Source organism: Passer montanus, unplaced genomic scaffold (genome assembly GCF_014805655.1).
Source record: "Passer montanus isolate IOZ18808 unplaced genomic scaffold, ASM1480565v1 scaffold44, whole genome shotgun sequence".
NCBI classification, from domain to species: Eukaryota; Metazoa; Chordata; class Aves; order Passeriformes; family Passeridae; genus Passer; species Passer montanus.
In genome coordinates, this window is record NW_024369262.1 from 5,632,242 (window position 1) to 5,654,011 (window position 21,770).

Below are 21,770 nucleotides of genomic sequence, written 5' to 3' on the forward strand. Positions count from 1 at the left end.
GATGTGGCTGTAGCAGTGTGCTGTTTCTGCATCCAGAGCAGGCTGTGCTTGGCCTCTCGTGTTTGTGCCTGGTAAAAAGTGAAGGGCTTTTGTGGCTGTGATGGTTTGTTCCTCCTCCTCTGGCCTCTGGGAACGTGCCTGGATGTGTGCCCTCTGCAGCAGAGTGCTCTGTGTCTGCGCCAGCTGTAGGGCAGGAGCCAGAGCCTCCTCTGGAGCAGAGGAACAAGTGGAGTTTCCAGATGGAAAACCTCTGAGTTCAGAATAAATCCGTGGAACGATGTTTGATTCCCTTTTATCACTCAGGTGGTTTCTGTGTGCTTCCCTGGAGCCCGTGTCCCAGAGCCCGTGAAATCACAGTCCCTCAGGCACAAATGAGCTGTCCCTGGAGAGCCGGGGATGCGGGCACTTGGGAAAACAGCATCCTCTGAGCATCCTCTCTCCCTGCCGATGGCGTGTTCAGCTACGTGCTGTGATGTAAGGCAGCCCTAAATTACAAGCAAACAAACACAACCCCCTGTCGTTCCTCATCTCTCTGCTGTGTGGGCAGAAACTCATCTGCTAGCCTGGAACAAAGTGCCTGGGTGGATGGGAGCCAGGGAGGCGGCTCGAACCACTCCTCCCGCGGAGATGCTGCAATTTAGTGAGTCATTAAGAAATAATACGGGGTGTATCGCTCTCTCTTGTTCTCTCCACACACAGTCAAACAGAAAATATGCAACATAATCTCGCGCATTTATTTGGGGTGAGGGATAATGGCCCTCAGAATTAAACACCAGCTGTCTTTAAAGGAAGCAAAACGCTCTGGCCGCCCACTGTCCCCCGGCTGACTGCTGCACTTTATTCCAAAGAGCAGCATTGAAGGGGAGAACCCTTACTGAACTAATTTAGTTAAAATTTACACTCCTTGATTTTGTGCCTCTTCTTTTTCCCTCTTCTAGTTTTGTAGCTATGATGCAGTATTGATCCAAAGATCTATAGGATCATACCATGGCTCCAGGTGGGTGGCAGAATTGAGGCTAGGCTTCATTTCCATCTGAATGGTGCAGAAAATAATTCCACTTTCCAGCTTTTATTGCTCAGAACATTGCATTTCTCTCATTGCAGTGTATGGGAATTAGCTCTGGAGGAAAGAAATTTTTTTTTTTCCTCCCCCCTTGATGTAGAGTGGAGCAGAAGGATTCAGGAAGAAGTAATGGAAGAAAGCAGACAGCAAGCTCATTGCTGTTTGAATTAGGTGCAGCTGGATTGCTCTAACGAAATGGGACTGCTCATCCAGGGTTCAAGTGGTGTTTCTGCACAGGGATGGTCTCAGACTGCAGATGCCTGGTCTGGCTGGGACAGGCCCCTGCAGCCCCGAGAAATGCAGGAGCAGCAGCCCAGCTTTGTTGCAGGTGTGGGGATGCACGAGGAAATCTGGTTCTTCTCTATCCCAGCCTGCTGCCAAGGCTGAGGAGAGCAGCTGAAGTGGTGACCCAGCCTGGACTGGCAGTGTTGCCACAGTTCATTGAGTTTGCTGTGTGAATTTAGTAAATCAGAAGGAACTTCCCTGCCAGAGAAGCCGCCTGTTCATCACTGTGCCACCTTAAACTCATGCCTCTGGTACTGCATCCTGCAGGAAGAGCTTCCCACTGCTATTTCCTACTGGAGGGGGAGGAAGGAGAAGTTCAGTAATGTGCCAAGGAAATACTGCTGTCTGTGCTTCCAGGAAAGGAAAGACTTTCAGCATGCAGTGGCATTCTCTAATAAACACAGCTCAGAAAATGTCTGAGCATGTATGACTGCTTTTGGAAGCACAGGTCCTGGGAACTCCTTGTCAGTGCCAGTGTCTCAGGCAGGAGTCAGGGGGAAGTAAAAAACAATCTACAAGGGTTTAGGATAATTTATGAAGGTTCCTGTAAGGCTGCAACCAGCAAGATGCTAAATGTTTCTCATACCACAGAGGTGCTCTCAGGAGAATACCTGTCCTCATGAAGCATTTACCTCTAACACAGACTAGATGCTGCTGCTGCCTGGTGTCACTTCAGTCATGACACTTCCCGTGACAGCAGTGGGATTTTGGTGCCCTGCTCCCCCAGCTGGTGCCACCCCTGGGGCTGTGCCTGGGCAGGTCTCTGAGGGTGCTGATCTCCTGAGCACCCTGAGCAGTGCCTGCTTGGCTCAGAGGCTCGGAAATGTGCTCAGGCTCAGGCCACAGGATTTGTGCTTTCTGTCAATGACAAGTGGAGCAAATATTGACAGTGCTCTCTGAGACTCCAGTTACTCTTGCTCTTGTTAATTCAGGGCAAAATTTATCCTCGTGCCACAGGCCTGTGTGAGTCTGTGCTATTGAAACACCTGGACTGCCTGCTCTCATTTTTTGCTGTGTGGATAATTTGGGGAATAAGGGAAAGAAAACTAAGTGTGTATTTGGTCATCTGTGGAACTTTTAAAACTTTTTTTTAACCCCATGCTCTTCTTTCTTATTTCTAACCTCATGTTGGACCACTTATGTGCAAACATAGAGAAATTCTGTTTAAGTTACTTCAGGTTGGGAGAGGGGGAAGATGGAAATACAGAAAGGAAAACAGTAATTTTCCTCCTGAAGCTGGTGAACTTCTGGGTAATGCCTTGGACATCTATCGCTTTTAAAGACTCCTAGATTTAAAAAGGGAAAAAAACCTGTAAAAAACAGACATGGAAAAAACCTGGATTAAACTGTCACTCATTCACAATCTATCCAGGAAACTCATCCATGCCCCTACAGGTAGCTAGTTATCCCATCAGGAATTTCATATTCTTGTCTGAATCCTGGAACACAAATTGCTCCAGCGCTATGGGTCTGCCTTGATTAGGGTCTGCTGACACAGATGTCCCCAGCATGTGTTCCTAAAAAGCCTGCTCAAATAACTGCTTCTTTCCCCAAAGGGATCAAAGGTTGAGATGGTCTTTCCAGAGCTTTAGCCAGGCTGTGCAAAGCATCTGCAAAGTTTAATCCCTTAACCTTTCCTTCCCTCCCTCCCTTGTCTATTTTTTTCTAAAAGATGGTATAAATGGAGTTTAAGGGTTTATATTTTTTTTCTTTATAAAAACAGCTATTACTTGTGAAGAACCCCTGGAAAAGAAAGTGTAGCCTTGCTTTTTAGCCAAGAGACAGGTTTTGGCTATTCTGTCAAGGATAAAGCCCAGAATGCCTCTGTACACTTGTGCAAATATCTAATGTTGACATCTTTTGCCAGCTGCTGTTGTGGCTTCTTTTTCCTTGATGAACCAAATCCTCTCGTGATGTGGCCTCTGAGCGCCATTATAATTAAAAGAATTAAAATTCAATTTGAGCTATTGTCGTTACACAATGCAAAGTTCAACACCACTGAAGGTTGATTTTATTGATTCCGTATTGGGCACTCCATGGAAATCAGTTACCTTGACACAAACATGTTAGTGGCAGTAGAAGGCACAAATGGTCCAGCTCCTGCCCTTGCTCACTCTAATTTTACTCTTAGCAGCACCTTTCACAGTTGAGGCAGCATTTCTATCTTAAAACATGTTATTTCAAGATCACTTTGGTCCTGGAATTATCTTCAGCCTAAATAGCAATATAAGATTTGCAGCCTTGGCCAGAAAATATATGTATGAGAGTTAAATGCTACAAAGCTTGTTAAAATTGCAGCTGTCAGTGGCAGCAAGGAACCCTGTTCTTCCTGAAAGAAGAACACATGGTTGTCTTTTCCCCCCTCTTGCACTCCTACTGTTCTGGCCTGCATCTATTTTCTTTATTTATTTTAAAGCCCAGACACAAAGTTTATCTGAATTTTCCCAAATCTGTTTCACTAAGAAACAACTGTCACCATCAACTGTCTCTCTATTCAACACAATTATTTCCAAGAGACTGGATATTGACTCGAACTCAGCTCTTGTGAGTGTGAGATGCTTTTAGGCTGATGAGAATTGTTCCTGCTCTCTGGAACTGCTCCTCTGAGCAGAGCAGCTGCAGCTCCTGCTCGATGCTGTAACGGCTCCCTCCAGCACCACAGGGGCTGGCCACTGGGAAGGCTCAAGCTGTTGTGTAAGGAACCTTTCTGGAAGACAGGGAGGCACTTGGACAACAAAACCATGGAAAATGTTGGTCTTTGGAGGCATCTTTTCTGGTCTTTATATCGGTGTTTTCAGTTTGGATCAGACGATAAACATTGCTTTTCCCTGGAGTGCCTCTGTGCTCCAGAGCTGTTGTGGTATAGTTAAATGATAATAATGACTGAACGGAGCTGGGAGAGGATTCCTGGACAGCTCCCTTGTCTCCATCCCCCTGTCCATGCACTGCATCAGGAACCAAGGAGCAGCTTGTGAGGCTGAGCCCCAGCATGAGAGGGACCAGAAGCCGTGGTTGTGTGTGCCTGAGCGTTCTCTTCCAGCTGTCACCTGTCCTCTTACACTGGTTTCCTGTTACATTCAGTCTCCTGCATTGTCCAGTGTGTGATGACACCTAAACACCCAGGCTCTGTCCTCCCTTTGGGAGAAAATCTGGGAGCTGCCCTTGTGGAAGAGGCAGGGCTGGATGGCAGAGGCGCTGGTCAGTGCGGTCCAGCCTCTGCAGGCACACCTGGGGATGCTGCCCGGAGCCGCAGAGCTCCCCGGGCTGGGAAGAGCGGAGTGTGGCTGCTGGGATGGGGATGGGGCAGGGATGGGGCAGGGATGGGGCAGGGATGGGGCAGGGATGGGGCAGGGATGGGGCAGGGACACCCAGCCCGGGGCTGTCAGCGCCGCGTTCAGCGCATCCCGAGCCGCGGCGCCTTCGGGGAGGGAAAAGCTCCTTGGGAAGGAAAAGTGTTGCTGGTTGTTTTGACAGAAGTCGCAAACTGCCTGGGAAGACCTTGTCTGCACATTCTGTGACTGCTGCTCAGCTCATTGCTACCTCATTAGCAAGGAGTCACCTAATTAGCGAGGCAAGCTGTTAATTATGTGTGTACTGCGTTAGCTTAAAAAATGCTTTTAGATGTTAAATATTTAAGTGATAAAGAGTTGCCGCTAAATTATTTTCTTTCTGTATAGATTTCTTTCCTCTGTCAGAAGGGAACAAATCATGCACTGCTGTAACCACCACAGACTGGGGGAAACCAACTGGATTTCTTCTGGTGGAGTTGGCACTAATGAACAGAAATAATTTTTAAAAATAAGATAAAATGGCAAAGACTTGGTAAGGTTAATAAGATAGCGGAACCCCCCTGTGTCCAATCAGTCTTGATAAGAGAACAAAAGCTACATGTTTGCTAAAATAACTTTAAAAACAAATAACATTGACTTTCCACACCTAGTGGAGACCAAATTTTCACTTGCCTGCATGCCTGCTCTCCCGGCATGCTCGGACCTGTCACCGTTCCGGCTCTCCCCAGGACAGTGTGACTTTGATTTTTGACTGCTGGGCAATCTTTTTCATCAGATGGAGCTGGATTGCAAGGTGGAAATTAGGTGTCCCTGCATCTTCCCACTCCTCCAGCTCACATGAAAATTTTGTGTTGAGGACATGGATCCACTTCCTACCGGCCCCGCCGCGTGAGGCTTTGATTAGCAATTATTTCTGAGATATTAAAAAACACAATAGATGTTGCAGGGCTCTGGATTTTCAATTAGGATTAAGGGAAAGGAAGGACTGTGGTCACAGCTCGATAGTTGTTTGTCCATGTCAGAATGTGAATTATTGGCACTGCCTTATGATCCTGTGTGCATGTGTGCCCATGTACCAACACTTTGGTGTGTTACCCGTGTCTCTTTGCATTGATTAGTTGCATTCTGACTTTTACTCTTTTTTGGGGGGGAGGGATGGAATGAACTAAGGCAGACAGCACCGAGTGCTTTGTTCTTGATCTCTCAGCGCTGTGTCTTTACCCTTACCCTGCTCCTCCTCTCTGCATGTGAACTGGGATAGTAAAACTTTCAGTTCGGCTTGAGAGAGGAATGAAACCACTACAGCCACGACTGCAAAAACTCAGATGGGACCTCTGACCTGCAGGACTATTGCATCTTTTGGCTGATGCCTTGCAGATGCATTGCAAACGTGCCACGATGGCAGCATCCTGGTGTCAGGACTTTAAATAGTGCATTTCCCAAAAGGTGCTGGAATTGGGTTCTTGAAAAACTTCTCAGGAACACATTCTGGAGCTGAGCTAATCCAGAATACTGAAACACTGCACAGCTGAAGATGTGCACTGCCTTTAGCTGACAAATGAGAATTAGAAATAGAAACCAGCATCTGGAAGTACAGCAGTCAGGAATGAGACAGAAGTGCAGAGGAATCTCAGATGAGGAGCACAGCTTTTTGGGGACAGGGCAGGAAACCCACTTGGTGCAGCACCTGGCACTGGGAGGGCTCCCAGGCAAGTGTGGCCTGTTCTTGAGACCCAGATAAAGCACAGTGGAGTGATATCTTTAAAGTAAGTGTCCACTCTAATATTTCAAAAGGACTTTTGGGTAAGGAAAAATAAACCTACATGTGCAGTTTGTCTTGGGGTCAAGCTAGAGGCGAAGAAGAAATATTTGGGGCTTCTACCACTGATTGCACTATGGGTTTAAATTCTTATTTGATAGTCAATAAAGACAAATTACACTCAAAAATAGGCTCTGTAGAGGAGTGAGCTGGCAGTTTGCAGAAGGGGGTGTGCGGGATCTTAACGTGCAGTCGCTTGTAAAGGCTGGGGAAAAAAATTTTCAACTGCACATTATCTGAGTGAGCTTCCATATTTTACCATGACACCGACTCCGAGACTCATTTCCCTGGGTTAAGTAGTGTGGGGTGAAGTATCTGCCTCCGTGCCTCTCCCGATCCATCTGCTGCAGGATCCTGGGCATTTAACCTGGAGCGCCTGCTGATGTATGACCAAATCAGAGAAAAGAGGCCGCGTGTTTAACCCTCTCCCTTTGTAGCTGCACTTAATGAATGTCACACAGGCCCACTATAGAAATGATGGAACATCCATTCTGGCAGCAGGAACAGAGCCCACCGTGCAATGATATGGTGAAATATGCTGAAAATATTCACAGGAGCCCGGGAACATAAACCCATGATTATTTTTTTCCCTTAAATCTCAATATTTTAGCCAGTTTCTCCCCCCAAGATAGTAAAAGTGCAGCTCTAAACATCATCTACTTTTTTTGAGGGGAAGAGATCTCTATTTTCTTTTTAATGTGGCTGTACCAAAATTGCTAACTTATGCTAACCAAAATGTAATTATGTTGTCCATGCAGGTCATTTTGTCTTTCTGAAAAATGTCTTATAAGTAAGATTGCAGGTCTTAATGACTGCATCCAGTAATTCCTGGGTTAAATTCAAAGGTGATAAAAGTAGGGCTATGCCTTTTCGAGCAGAATTCTTCATCTGCAGGTGTGCTGTCTGCTGGTCCAGTTATTGTCCCCTCACTCATGGGGAGTCTCAGGTGGATTTTAAGAAAATTCACTCCTTGGTGAGAAGTTTTTGTTCAGCATCTTGGAGGTAGCACGAGTGAGTGAGCTGTGAGTGAACAGGAGGAGTTTGTAGCTGCAAAGCTCCTCTTGCCATGAACTGGAAGACTTTCATCCTCATTCCCTGCATGCATCTTTTACCCCTGAACTATCTTTTTAACCTTTTCTCAATACCATCTGCATTTTGCTTCCTCTCACCTCCAAAACTCGCACCAGACCTCTTTCTTTTGGGCTTCATTCAGGGAGAGAAAAGAGAGTGAAACCTGTTTGTTGTATAACTGTACAAAACCTCTTTCAGTGGCTTCAGCTTCCCTAAACCATCATTCACCAGCCTAACTTAAAAATAAATAAATCCGTTTTGTTGCTTCAGAAGGAGAATATAAATTTGAAAAGCTGGTGGCTAATTACTTCTGTTAGACTCAGCTTCATGCTGGCAGCAAGCACCTGTCAACTGCTCTGTCAGAGACTCGTGTAATTGTCTGCAGCCCCTGTTAGAGGATGCTGTGCTCCAGGGAGGCTTTTCCATGGAATTGCTCCCCAAATAAGAGCAGCAGCACCCTTGGGTGCCTCAGAGTGCTTTGCTAGTTGATGTGCTCTCAATTTACAAAGCCTGTGCTCACACTGGAGCGGGGAGAGCAGGAGAAGCTTGGATCTCAACCTTTGCTTTTCCAAGATAATCAGCAAACAGTGCATGTGTGTGTGTGAACACGAGGTAGGTAAATAAATGGAGGCAATACTATCTCTGGGACCTTCATTTCACCCAAGCTATTGAATCATCTCATCATAACTGCTTGTTATTAACCAAGTGGCATAATTCCAACTTAAACTTTCCCTTTGTTTACTAGAGACTTGCTGAGGAGCTTGTGCTGAATACTTAATTTTCAACCTTCTAACTGCATGTATTCATAGAATACATGAAGTGTTTAACTCAAAGATCTAGAGCTGGGTGTGAAACTCAGCTTTATTCTTAAAAGAAAGTTTCAGGTCTGTGTTTTAACAGAGAAAAAACCTTATGAACATGATTGTCAAAGGGAAGGGAGGTGATGCTTGGCATGAACTGTCCCTGTAGGAGGTTTATCCTTCCTCCAGCCAGCCCCAAAACTGAGCACTTCTCATGTGGTGACCAGAGGCTAAAAGTGTGAGTGAGGGCCTTGTCTGCTCAGGCAATGTGTGCTGGCCATGAGCCTGATTTCTGGGCAGCAGCTCACCTGAAAGGGAGATTATTCTCTGAATATTTCTCCCCCTTTGCTCCCCTCTCTTGCCTAATGTACACAATAAGGCAGGGTGATTCTGCTACAGGAAAAACCCCAATAATTTAATTTATTGACTGGCACAATGGAGCGGGCTGTGCTGGAGCTCCTGGTGCTCGTGTTGGTTCGTGGTGACTCCAAACACATCCTCTTCCTTGCAGCTTCTGCTAGAGCTCAGAAGATGTGAAAGCAAGCTGTTAATTATACATGCTGCTGTACATCTTAATATTTAAAATTAGGGTGGAAAGGTGGCTGTGCCTTGGAGGCTGTGCTTGGAAAAGCATCAAGAGCTTTGTGGAGCGGACCGAGGGCAGGGAAGCTCCTCATGGAGCAGGGCTGTTGAAAATTCTTTATGGAAATGAGAAAAGGGTAGTAAAGGCACCTCAGTAAATTAATTTAGATGTTTAAGTGATGCTGCTAATCCTTTTTGTAAACAGGACTTTAACAACAAGCTCTACCTGCATTTTCCGTTTCCAAACGCTCCTCCCCGGCCCTGCCTCTCGCCGGTGGAGAACCACCAAGCTGATTAACACTTGGTGTTAATGAAGAAATGAAGCAGAACCCGCTGCTCCCCCTGCACATTGCTGCTTCCTCCTGGAGTGGGAGCAACCTCCACCTTCCCAGCAGAGCCCCCCTCGCCCCCCGAGCCCCAACATCCCAATTTTCTCTGCCTTGTGCCATGACTGAGAACAACCGCCACCTTCAGATTTTGTCTTCTTGCTCTTCAGAAAAGGATTTTTCTTTGGAAGTCTTTAACTTTTCCCGGGAACATAAACCCATGATTATTTTTTTCCCTTAAATCTCAATATTTTAGCCAGTTTCTCCCCCCAAGATAGTAAAAGTGCAGTTCTAAACATCATCTACTTTTTTTGAGGGGAAGAGATCTCTATTTTCTTTTTAATGTGGCTGTACCAAAATTGCTAACTTATGCTAACCAAAATGTAATTATGTTGTCCATGCAGGTCATTTTGTCTTTCTGAAAAATGTCTTATAAGTAAGATTGCAGGTCTTAATGACTGCATCCAGTAATTCCTGGGTTAAATTCAAAGGTGATAAAAGTAGGGCTATGCCTTTTCGAGCAGAATTCTTCATCTGCAGGTGTGCTGTCTGCTGGTCCAGTTATTGTCCCCTCACTCATGGGGAGTCTCAGGTGGATTTTAAGAAAATTCACTCCTTGGTGAGAAGTTTTTGTTCAGCATCTTGGAGGTAGCACGAGTGAGTGAGCTGTGAGTGAACAGGAGGAGTTCATCCTCATTCCCTGCATCTTTTACCCCTGAACTATCTTTTTAACCTTTTCTCAACACCATCTGCATTTTGCTTCCTCTCACCTCCAAAACTCGCACCAGACCTCTTTCTTTTGGGCTTCATTCAGGGAGAGAAAAGAGAGTGAAACCTGTTCGTTGTATAACTGTACAAAACCTCTTTCAGTGGCTTCAGCTTCCCTAAACCATCATTCACCAGCCTAACTTAAAAATAAATAAATCCGTTTTGTTGCTTCAGAAGGAGAATATAAATTTGAAAAGCTGGTGGCTAATTACTTCTGTTAGACTCAGCTTCATGCTGGCAGCAAGCACCTGTCAACTGCTCTGTCAGAGACTCGTGTAATTGTCTGCAGCCCCTGTTAGAGGATGCTGTGCTCCAGGGAGGCTTTTCCATGGAACTGCTCCCCAAATAAGAGCAGCAGCACCCTTGGGTGCCTCAGAGTGCTTTGCTAGTTGATGTGCTCTCAATTTACAAAGCCTGTGCTCACACTGGAGCGGGGAGAGCAGGAGAAGCTTGGATCTCAACCTTTGCTTTTCCAAGATAATCAGCAAACAGTGCATGTGTGTGTGTGAACACGAGGTAGGTAAATAAATGGAGGCAATACTATCTCTGGGACCTTCATTTCACCCAAGCTATTGAATCATCTCATCATAACTGCTTGTTATTAACCAAGTGGCATAATTCCAACTTAAACTTTCCCTTTGTTTACTAGAGACTTGCTGAGGAGCTTGTGCTGAATACTTAATTTTCAACCTTCTAACTGCATGTATTCATAGAATACATGAAGTGTTTAACTCAAAGATCTAGAGCTGGGTGTGAAACTCAGCTTTATTCTTAAAAGAAAGTTTCAGGTCTGTGTTTTAACAGAGAAAAAACCTTATGAACATGATTGTCAAAGGGAAGGGAGGTGATGCTTGGCATGAACTGTCCCTGTAGGAGGTTTATCCTTCCTCCAGCCAGCCCCAAAACTGAGCACTTCTCATGTGGTGACCAGAGGCTAAAAGTGTGAGTGAGGGCCTTGTCTGCTCAGGCAATGTGTGCTGGCCATGAGCCTGATTTCTGGGCAGCAGCTCACCTGAAAGGGAGATTATTCTCTGAATATTTCTCCCCCTTTGCTCCCCTCTCTTGCCTAATGTACACAATAAGGCAGGGTGATTCTGCTACAGGAAAAACCCCAATAATTTAATTTATTGACTGGCACAATGGAGCGGGCTGTGCTGGAGCTCCTGGTGCTCGTGTTGGGTCGTGGTGACTCCAAACACATCTTCTTCCTTGCAGCTTCTGCTAGAGCTCAGAAGATGTGAAAGCAAGCTGTTAATCATACATGCTGCTGTACATCTTAATATTTAAAATTAGGGTGGAAAGGTGGCTGTGCCTTGGAGGCTGTGCTTGGAAAAGCATCAAGAGCTTTGTGGAGCGGACCGAGGGCAGGGAAGCTCCTCATGGAGCAGGGCTGTTGAAAATTCTTTATGGAAATGAGAAAAGGGTAGTAAAGGCACCTCAGTAAATTAATTTAGATGTTTAAGTGATGCTGCTAATCCTTTTTGTAAACAGGACTTTAACAACAAGCTCTACCTGCATTTTCCGTTTCCAAACGCTCCTCCCCGGCCCTGCCTCTCGCCGGTGGAGAACCACCAAGCTGATTAACACTTGGTGTTAATGAAGAAATGAAGCAGAACCCGCTGCTCCCCCTGCACATTGCTGCTTCCTCCTGGAGTGGGAGCAACCTCCACCTTCCCAGCAGAGCCCCCCTCACCCCACGAGCCCCAACATCCCAATTTTCTGTGCCTTGTGCCGTGACTGAGAACAACCGCCACCTTCAGATTTTGTCTTCTTGCTCTTCAGAAAAGGATTTTTCTTTGGAAGTCTTTAACTTTTTGGGTCTCTCAGACTGCGTGTCCTTATCTCCCTGCAGAGCCACCCCTCACCCCACAAACTCCAACATCCCAATTTTCTGTGCCTCATGCCGTGTGACTGAGAGCAACCGCCACCTTCAGATTTTGGCTTCCTGCTCTTCAGAAAAGGATTTTTCTTTGGAAGTCTTTAACTTTTGGGTCCGTCACGCTGCGTGTCCTTATCTCCCTGCAGAGTTTTTGTCCCATCCTCCCGTGGCACGGCTCGGTGACACACAGAGCCCGCTCGCACGGGCAGCCTTGACAGAACGGGTGCCCCAAGATAAATAGGCACCTTCTGCACAGAGCTGAAAATCGAACGGTCCCCGTGCTCATCTGGAGCTGAATAGATTGTCACAGAGCCTGGGGACAAGGGCAGGGCGCGGGGGGAGCGGGCAGCGCCGGGCGAGGCCAGCGCTGCTGGGAGCAAAGCCCGGCTTAGCTGAGCTGGGCTGGGCTGGGGAGCTGAGCCCAGCCCGGCTGAGCCCGGCTCAGCAACCCGGGCTCTGCTCCCGGCATCTGGGGCCGGGCTGGAGCACAGGGGGGACCCCGGGGGCCGGGGGAGGGAGAGGAGCGCATATAAATCATTATTGGCGAACATCTCAGCTCTTGAGCCAGGCTGTCGCTTGCTGCTGCTCGTGGTGCAGCCCAGACATAAATCATAATTCCCCTACAATAGATCCTTTTGCAGCCGCCATCAGGAAAAGTGTGTTGGTTTTATCGATTTTTTGACACCAGGGCCCTGGCAACGGCCGCTCTGAATCATTATGAAATGAAACTGATTAGGAATTCATGGAATACTAAATAAACTTTACGAGCCCGTTGTAAGTTTTTTGATGCATGGGGAGCGGAAAATGAAAACTAATGATATAAAAATTACACAGCGTGCTGAGTATTATTATACTGCTATTGATTTGTTTCAAACTGTACATCAAAATCGAAGTGTGCTGGGTGTGCTTGGCTGCAAGGCTGATGCTCAAAAGCTTTTGAGGTTGGTTGTTGTTTTGTTGGGTTTTTTTTTAATGCTGGCCCCAGCATTTTTTGCCAGTTGGAGAAGGCTGTGCCACTGCAGGATTGCTCGAGTGCTCCCTGCACCTGCCTGTCCTCCTGCAACCACCCTCTGCATGGTGATCACGGATTTTATTCTGCCATTTGCATGGGGATTCTCCCGAGACAAAAATATATCGACGAGGATTTTAGCCTAAGTGGATAACTCCCCACACACACTTCTGCTCCAGGGAATTTTACTTCTGTTCCTTAATAGCCAACGTTGTGAGGGAAGCCCAAGACACTTGACAAACATTTATGCAAAACTGCACAAAGGGATCATTTGTTCTGCCACTAACTGCAGCCACCTCGGGAGTGAAGGGGAACAGCTGGTTATAATGCTGCCCATCGCTTTGGGTCAAGAACAGATAACTTGCCATTTTTTAAACTTTTCTTTCTACAAATAGACAATTTGTAACATGATCGTAATAGCCCTGTCCAGACTTAAAATCAATGGAAATAATGAGTGGAATCGGGGTGATCTATTTGCTTCCTATTTACTATTTTTGACAGCAGAATTTAGCAAAATTAAGTAAGAAAAAAAGGTAAAAAGGCTGGGGTTGTTTCAAGTGCCACCATGAGACAAAGTGCTGAATAAGAGCAGGGGTGTGTGGTTAGATGTAGTGCTGGTGATGTCATTGCTTGTTTTTGTTGGAATAAAAAGGATCCTCAGCTGCAGATTGCCCTGCTAGCCTGGGAAATCTCTGTCCTGGCTGGAGCAATGTGGTTCTGCACTGCAAAGTGCCCACCCTGGCTCTCTGCTGCAGGCAGGATGCTGCAGCAGCTCATCTTGCTATGCTTTGCTTTAGGAGAAAAGCCCTGCCCTGGAGTAAAGACCTCTCTTCTTCATGGCATCCATTCTGCTTGAGTTCCAGGTGTTGCAGAAGAGCAGTGAGACACATGAAACTGTGTCCAAAGCATTACTGGGGAAAAGCTTTTTGTCATGTGAGTGCAAAAACAAGATCACATTTAGAAATGTCTGCTGGTGTAAATGGATTTGGGAGGTCATGGGAGCAGCAGTAACAAATAAGGCTGCAGCAGAGCTAAGCATGTGTAGAACAAAACCTCCTGCAAAACCAACACCAAAATAACCACTGCTGGTGGGGCACCAACCCTGTGGGAGCTTCAGCGTCCTCAGCTGGGGGACAGATGCCTGAGCTGGGCAGGATGTTGCTAAGTCTGCAGCTTTGGGATTTTGGGGAGTTTTGTGAGCACAGCTGGAGCAGGGCTGTAGTGATATGATGGGGTTTTGGGGGGAGACAGCAATCCCAGGGCTGAGAATGTTTCTGGAAGTGCCCTGCCAGGGCAGGAGCTGTTTCTGCAAGCAGTGACAATATCATAGCTGAATGTGATGTCCCATGGCCTCAGCTCCAGGAGGGGACAGGAGGGGTCTCACAGGGGTATGGCCACTGCTGTAGGATCATCTGGCAGCTGAGCTTAATGCAGGGGACTTCTTAGGGTCAGCTCTATTTCTAGCTGCTCGTGCTGGTGATCATCTCTGGCCTAAGCACATTGCCTGTAAATGGAAATGTAATACTGGGGAGTAGGGAGAAAATCCAACGGAATCAGGAACAAGAGAGGAGGAGAAAATTTAAGCAACTGGAAATAAGCTGCTGATCCACAGAGGGCTAAGCTGCCATGTTCCTTGGTAGTCCCCTGAGACTGCACTTTTCTGCAAGTAAAACCTCCTGCAGCTCCTTCTGTGTCCTGATAAAGCTGGATGTCACTGCTCCAGGCTGCACATCCAGCACCAGCCTGTAAACTGGGATCTCCAGTTCTTCACCCTCCAAACAGATCCTTCAGCTCCTTTCTATTCCCAAGCACAGAGAGCTGAGCCTGCAGGGTGTTAGTGGTGAATTTTGTTATGCTTTGATGGGGAAGCTGTGCCTGCAGCCATTGTGGTGTTGTCCATGCCACTCTACTCTGCTTCTCAAGTGTGGGCTGGAGACAAAGAAGCTGTTAGCTTCAAATTCCCTGGAAACAAATCTGGGGTGTAAGGCTGAGCAGCCCTATTTATTTGGAAAACAAACCCCTTATTTCCAACGAGTAATGTCACTTCAAGAGTGAGCTCCTTCTTCTGGTCCATGTCTGAACAGTCGAGAAATTAAAAATATATTACATTGTATATGAACATAGCGTGTATTGAAGGGGAACAGCTTTGGGGTTTCCCAGCAGGGCTGTGTCTAACTCTGTCCCAGACCTTGTGCAGATCCCGGGGTAGCTCAAGGAACTCCTGCTCTCAATTCCCACCCTCCCGAGGATGCCAGCCTGCTCCCAGCTTGCCACAGGCTCCCCTAAATTCTTTGGCAGTCTCGTTGCCCTAATCCACGGGCGTGGGGTGTTTTGTGTGGTGCAGAGGCAATGGGCTGAGCTGAAGGCAGTTGTGCTTTCCCCGGGCCCGCTCTCGGCGCCTCGTCAGCGCGGGCGCTGGGGATTTTTCTAAGATATGTATATTGAATTTAGATTTGTGCTCTTAGTACCTTCACTCATTCATCCAGAGCCATATTGACTACATAAATTGAGTGTTACAAGTAAGAGAGAGTTTAGCCATTATTTTCTCAGTGATTTGATTTAATGGCCTGGCTGTTTTGGCCATTACTTCTGGCTTTTCATTTGCATGGATTCTTGGCTCTGCTGATTAGCATGTTTTTTATATTTGCCATTTAATTTTTTCCCCCCTTTTGGAAAGCTGAGTGTTTCATAATTAAATAAATTCCTGCATCTGTTTTGTAGCTTCATACAAACACACATAGAAAGGACTATATACATATTATGTATATTTTTCCCCCATCTCTGTTGATTATACAGAGTTAAATGCAGCTGTCTGTGTGAGAGGAATATTGTGTACAGTGTGTGGAGTGATATACAGGTCACTATATTACTGATGAATAAAAGTTTCCTCCTAAGGCAGCTGCTGCAGATTACTTAGTGCTTGACATGGCGTGTCTTTGTGTCACTGTTACCGGGTGAAATTAAATCAGAACAGGAAAATATTAATTTAAAGTAGGGGATAGAGGCCGCTCACTTCCAATTACTCTCTACCCTGTCAGCTTTATGTGGGCGCAAACAAGGAAGGAGGCTGGATTAATTGCTTTGGACTCTGCCCCACTACAGGCCCAATTATAGAAACATATTGGCTCCCAGCACTATTATATACACTGCTGTGCAGGAAATTGTGTGAAATTTTAACGGATTTCAGACGTAATAATAGAGAACACGATTCAGGACAGCATTAGCAGGCTGGGTGGAATCTTTACGGATGGGTTAAGGTTAAGCTGTTTGGGGGTCCTTTGTGTATTAAAGGATCATCTGGTTAACCCATGTACTGGGAGCTTTTGATACTGGCCTGGGAGCAAACAGAATAAAAACATTCATCCTCTGACAACAAGGAGCTAAATCCTCAGTTGGAATGAGGGCAGGAACATGCAGTGTGAGGCTGGGGATGCAGGGCTGAGGAAGAGCCTTGCATGGCATTAAACACGCTGGTGTTGGGAGGTGCTCTGCAGAAAGCACCCTGGCTGGTGGCAGCTTGGTGTGAGAGCCACCTGCAGAGCCTGGCTCAGAACAGGCAGGGTGATCAGCACTGACATCTGAAACGGGCATGGCATGATTGTTTGGGCTGTAGGAGTAGTGCTCCATTCAATGTTTTAGTTAGAATTTGTTCAGGCTTTTTGTTCCTCTCACTGTGAATCCCATCTGCTCTTTCACTCCTTTTTCTGTGTTCAAACCCATGTGTTGTAAACTCCTGGTAATTTGTGTGCCAGATCAAGGGACTTACTCCAAAGCCAGAGCGACTCTCAGGACTCCTGAATGTCCTGTCAAAGTCTCTGTGCCTGTGGGTGCAGTGTTGCACAACCACCGTGGGCTGGTGGCTTTCTAAGACTTTTGAGGTATTAGCAGTGAGGAACTAAAAAATTCTGTTGACTCTCTGCTTCCTGCCCAGACCAAAGTGCTGAAGTTGTTGAGTAGATGCACCTTTGATCTCCTGCCCACCAAAAGTGTTGTGGATTTGGTTTCACAAGAGCCCTGCTCTGCAGAGTGAGAGCAAACTGTGAGTTTAGCAAGTGTCTACCACGCTTCCTTGTCAGCCCCACAAGAGGCTCTGCAGCCTTTGACTTTGTGATCTCTCAAACCGTGACTCTGACACCTCCCAGCATTTCCTCTTCCTTGCTTGGGATATTTCAGTGACAACTGCTGAGGATTTTGGGGGGATGTTAGAGAAGGGCCAGCTGGTTGGGATCATTACTGAGGTAGAACTGGGATTAGCTGGATTTGTTTTCATCTGGTTTAACTGGGTAAGGTTGTACTGACTCTAGAAAGCCTCGAGGTTGAAAACATAGAGCCCTAAAGAACATAAAGTGTGACTTCAACCATTCCTGCCTCTTGAAGTACCCAGAGAGGGACCTTTAAGGGATCCAGCATTAGAAATTGAAATCTATTTAAGAAATTATATCCAACAGCAAGTGTGATGGGGCTGGGGAGTTCTGTGCCCCTGGGTGGGAGCACTGTGTGGGTGAGGCTCAGGCTGGAGGCAGCCCCATTTCCTGGCTCAGGGGCTGCCCCCTTGGCTCCCTCCTCAGCCTGGCTTGCACATCAGTGGCACTCTGTGCCTGGGCATGGGCTACAATAAAAGTGTTACAATGGAGCTGCTGCTTTAGGCTGGCAGGGCAAATGCATAAAGAGCTGTCTGGAGGATCCAGGGTGATAGAAAGAAAGCAAATTCTGGCCAAAAATCGTTATTGAATGGCAGAATCTTTGCTGTTCTGTCTGAGGAAGGTCCGTTTCATTCCTGGATGATAATTTGGAGGCAAGCTGCATCTCCAGCTCAAGTTCTTGCCTCCCCTGGTTCTGGTCCCTGCTCAGAGAGCCAGCAGGACCTGCAGAATCCTCAAAGTGTCACTTCTATATTTGCAGTTTGTGCTGCTTTTAAACCAGGAGTGGTGAAGGACTGAATTTATGATGTCTGGTTTGGGAAACCTATTTTTGTTCCCTGTAACTGATTGTCTTGTAACCATGCCTGTTATGAGTGGGGAGTGTTGTATACAGAGCAATGTATAAATATAAATCTCAGGAGACACGTGTGGAATCTTATCACTACCAGGAGACACTGAGAATTCTTCTGGCACTGAAGGCACTCTGATGTGGTGATCTGGGGAGGAGGGCGATGCAGGGTCCAGCTTGGCCTGAGGGTTCCATCTCTTTGGAAGAGCAGGGGGAATGCTGGAGGCAATGCCAGCAGAGTGTGCCACGGGCAGCTCCTGCTGCTGCCATGGACTGTCCCAACCTCACAGCTGGTGTTGGCATTAAAACTGTGATACTGACCCAAAATCCTGTGCTATCGACCCAGTCTGAGGGGGCTGGGGAGAGTTTTAGGTGGTATTTCCAGCAGATCAGTGGTTCCATCAGGACATGGGCTCTAAACTGTGGGACAGCTTCCCTCGCTGCTGGGGCAGTGGGGTCTGGGAGCTTTCCATCCCCAGGGCAGGCACCTCTGCCTTCCTGCCTCAAGGGGCTGCAGTGCTACCAATGCAGGGCCCTGCAGCTCTTGAAAGTGCCTCTGGAAATGAAAAACAGGGAGAAAAAGTGCCGCTGGCTGCTGTGAGATGGGACAGGGAATCACAGCAGAGCTGTCCTCTGTTCCCTGGGGTCCCTGGGAGCCTGAGACACACCCTTCCCCTCTGAGTGGAGCCACTTTGCTGCTTACAGTAATTATCAGCTCCTTTATTTTTTTTTCCTAGTAGCTTATCAAAATTGCTTGATCTGGGGGGAAAAATTTTGAAGTGTTGCCTCTAAAGCACATGAGATGGATTTACCACTGGTCTTCTGAACAGAAAGGCTTTAAAGGTGCCTGTGGAGCTGGAACAGCACAGAGAGGGTTAATACTCTGCTTTGTTGGTTTTGACTAGGGCCCATGGTTTTACTGCAGCAGTAAAGTCACTTTCCTTTTATGTTTAAAAGCCAGCAAGGAAAAATTGCAATTACAAAGACAACTAAAATCTTCACTGGTACTCAACAAGGTAATCAGTTCAATTGATTTTTTTTTCCCTAGCCAGAAAAGTATTTAAAGTTACATTCTATCTGTGATTTTTATATGGAAAAAAAAAATCTGTCCTCTGAAATGCTTCCTGGTTTTAAAAATGCTCTATTTTATTTGCCCTATAAATGCAAACTTATAAAATGCGATAAGGGATCTTTCTCCTCTCCCTGCACAGACAAGACCTGAGCGAGCTCCCTGCTATCCCTGCTGCCAATTGCACAGACAGATATCACTCCATTAGTCATTAGCATCTAAATCATCCCACTTCTCATTCAGGTTTACTGGGCTGTGATGGCTACTGGATTCATAGGACACCTGAGCCAGGTCTTTTGTACAAGGTCTCCTGGAGCAATTGATTGTAAAAAGACAGCAGGAGAGCAAACCACTGCTTTCTGTGCCCTTTTGAGCAGGGAGGATGGGCTGTGCTGCCATGTGTTTTCTCTATGAATTATTAAAGTTTTTTCATCTTGAAGTATTGTAGGAGGATTGAGTTAGTGTTGTGCATAGGAGTGCACACCCCAGTGCAAAAAAAAACCTGTGAGGGTTTTTTGAAAAACAGAAATAAACAACCCACTTAATTTTCAAGTGTGATACAATAGGAGCATCTCTTCCCTCTCTTCCTGGAGTGGAAGGGGGGTGGGGATAAAGGAGCTCCATGGCAGAGCAGCTCCATTACAGGTCTGTTCTTGAGTCATTATCATTAAAATTGTAGTTAATATTATAGTTAAACTTGTTCTTTGTAGAAGCCAAGTCTTATTTACATGGATCAGGCTTCAAAATGTGTGAATATGGCTTTAAAATTACTGGGGTTTAACAGCCAAGCACTCTGGAGCATGTGGGCTGTACCTGAGCTGCCCTGTGGGTTTTGTGATCCCTGTAGCTTTGTTTGGGTGCCAGAAAGTGCCTTTCATGTTGGGAGCTTACAAAAACCCAACCACCAAACCCAAAACCCCAACCACTGAAGTCCTTGGAGCTTTCTAGAGCAGGGAGAGAAGCAAAGGAAAGAGGAAAGCAGTCTGTGATCCAGCACTTGCTGTCGAGGGGTAGGGGAGAGTCCATGAGGAGAGAGAGGAATGCCCAGCACATGTTCATTTTCACTCGGTGTTTTCAGAGGAAGTGGCTGACTTTGTGAATGTGCTGGTTTGGGGGTTAACCCTTGCAGCATCCCACAAACATTTCATTACAAGCAAGCTCCCATAAATTGCTGGCAGTGGTATCCTTCCCTCGGGCTACAGGGGTCTTTAGTCACTCTGGATTGGACTGGATTTGAAAATAGGTCCCTAAGGTGAATGGCCAATACATCAAACCAGTAAATCATGTTTTATACCAACTCCTAATAATGAATGAAGTGCCATTTCATACAATACCTAAGTTAGGATTTTATTGATTAACTCTCATCTTGGTGTTCCACCCAAATCTAAGATATATTGCCCGCTGTAATTTTTACATTAGCTGTCAAATTCATCTTGTCTTCCCAGGGTTATGATGTGTACGGAGCAGACAATAAAAACCATCACAGTTTCAGTGTTTATCTAATGAATATACACAGGCCAGAGAGATTAATAATGACTTGATAGGCAGAGCCAAGAGGCAGGAAATGCCCTTGTTGGGGCTGGAGCTCGGGACCGGGATTTCAGATGAAGGTGAGGGCTGGAGGAGGAGGAGGATGATGCTCACTTGTCTCACCCCAAGCCTCCCTCCTCCCCCTGCCAGGCTGTAATGGATGAGGGCAGTCTCAAGGAAGCAATGATGATTTTTTTTTTGTGCATAACATGAAGGAGCAATGGGGAAGGGCTGCTGATAAACACTAAACTAATCCTCTGAACGATTTGCCAAGGCAGAGCTCTGTGCTGGTGCTCAGAATCCCACAAACCCTTGCTTGCTGGCATTTCACCCTGGCATTCCTGTCCAGCGGAAAGAAATATTTTGGGGATATCCTTCCTGACACAGTTTCTGGTTACTAACCACTCCAGATCCCGAGCAGAGCCCTGGCAGTACTTTCCTGGTGTCCCTCCCACAATCCTGCATCCTCCTCCGGGATGCTCCGTGGCCTTTGAGGCTTCCCCCAAAGGCAGAGGCGGCCGCGGTAGTGACGGGAGAGGGAGCCCTCACCCCGGGCATGGCTGCGGCCACCGCTGTCCCCCGGGGCTGCGGCCACAGCCGGGGCTTTGCTCGGGGCACCCGCAGCGGGAGGAATCTGAGCTCCTTTGCTGGAAGCTCGTGGGATTCCGCCCTAAATCCCTAAATCCCAGCTCTGGCGCTGCGGCGTGTGAAGCGAGAAGATTCGTGTCTCTCCAGCACAGGGGCAGGGCAGGTTGGCTCTGTTGGCTGCAGCAGCGGGCTGAAAGGCTCTGGGGAAGTGCAAAGGGCTGCAGAGCAAAGAGCACGGCCCCGGCCCCGCCCGGGATGCGGAGCGGGCGCGTCGGAGCCCGGGCTGCCGGGAACGGCACGGCTCGGCTGGGTGGATGTGTGCTGCTCTGCCCCGGGTGTGTGAGCATGGAAACAGGAGGGATGAGCTCAGGGGGTGCAGAGGGAGCAGGGTTTGGCCGGGTGGATGTGTGCTGCTCTGTCCCGGGTGTGTGCTGCCCTGCCCCGGGTGTGTGAGCATTAAAACAGGAGCGATGAGCTCAGGGGGTGCAGAGGGAGCAGGGTTTGGCCGGGTGGATGTGTGCTGCTCTGTCCCGGGTGTGTGCTGCCCTGTCCCGGGGGTGTGCTGCCCTGCCCCGGGTGTGTGAGCATTAAAACAGGAGCGATGAGCTCAGGGGTGCAGAGAGAGCAGAGCCCGGCTGACCTCGGGCTCGCAGCCAGGTAGCCCCTCGCTGTTCCTGCTAGCCCCCAGCTGGGCCCTCCGTC